Genomic DNA, 1,405 nt, shown 5'->3' on the forward strand with positions numbered 1-1,405 from the left:
TTTAGAACTTTGGTTTTTTAAATTAACTTCCCTTACCATTTGTTTTAATTATGACGCGTGTAAGAACAGAAACAAATATTACCCCCCCATATAAGAGGAATCCCAGACGAATGGTTCATCAACAAATGTTTTATTTTACAATGAAGGGATATAGTTAAAATAAGGGGAAGGGTTTCCCCCGTTAATTAAACCCCTTTTTTCGTCCGAAAACAAAATTTAAAATAGGTTGGGGCTTTGGGCCCAAACTTGGATTGGGGGACGCCTGGGAAAAACCCGATGCTTTATTTTACTTTTACACGTTAAAAGTAAATTCATATCTTGGAGGTTTTCCCCGCCCGAAAAAAGCAAACAAAACAAATTTTATTTTAAAACAAATTTAAAACAAAAAATTGCACAAAGGAAACTACAAAGAACACAAGTGACGATAGAAAGCTGGAAAACATGTCCCTGTCACTAATCTACTATTTCCCTTATCCAAAATTTGGTTTGTTATAATTATTATGATCATAAAATGGCAAACGATTTAATTAGTATTATGTCCTTTCTTACCATGATTGCTACATTATTATTTGATTAACTTACCTTCAAGGGTTAGGTTTACAATTACAATTATTATCAGCACTAACTGTTTTTTTTTTTTCAAATTACATCATTAATAATGTTACCACTATATAATGATCATTTCATGATTTTTATAATGGAATAAGAAAAATTATTTAAAATTTTAAAAAGAAAGGTATAACTATTCATATAAAATGCCAACAGCATCTGGTTCCCAGGCGGTCACCCCATCCAAGTACTGACCAGACCTACGCTGCTTACTTCGCTGATCGGACGAGAAGCGGTGCTTTCAACGTGGTATGATCGTTGGCAATTAAAAGATTCCCAATAACCTCATTTATCTCAGTGCTCACGATTCTTTCACCCTTTAAAAGAATGTAAATTTTGGGGTTTTTAACACCCTTCATTACCATTACATTTACTTATGACGCATGTAAGAACAGAAACACGCATACTACCGCCCTATAAGAGGAATTCTAGACAAATGGTTCATCAAAAATGTATATTTTACAATGAAAGATATAGTTTAGTAAGGTCAGAGTACCACGTTAAAACCCCTGTTTGCGATCGATTGGCGGAATTTAAATATTGGGTCTGGCAACCAATGTTTTACTTCCTGGAAAAATCTTCTTAATTTCCCACGTTAAAAAATATACAATTTTAGGTTCCCATTTTAAAACATAAACCTAATTGGAAAAAAATAAACAATGCACAATAGGGAAAAAAAAATGCCAAGTACAAGAATTTTCCAAACATTATTATTTTACTATCCTTTTGATATTAAATGAAATTATCATATAAAATTTGGCCTTCTTAATTGTTGCCCTTTTTTTATGATTCTAAC

General features: G+C 32.1%; 1 pseudogene; it reads right to left on the reverse strand.

Moving 5' to 3' along the window:
• Window positions 1–756: 756 nt before the first annotated feature.
• Window positions 757–872, reverse strand: LOC119592794 (annotated as a pseudogene).
• Window positions 873–1,405: the final 533 nt, after the last annotated feature.

This window comes from Penaeus monodon, chromosome 30 (assembly GCF_015228065.2).
Source record: "Penaeus monodon isolate SGIC_2016 chromosome 30, NSTDA_Pmon_1, whole genome shotgun sequence".
Lineage (NCBI taxonomy): Eukaryota > Metazoa > Arthropoda > Malacostraca > Decapoda > Penaeidae > Penaeus > Penaeus monodon.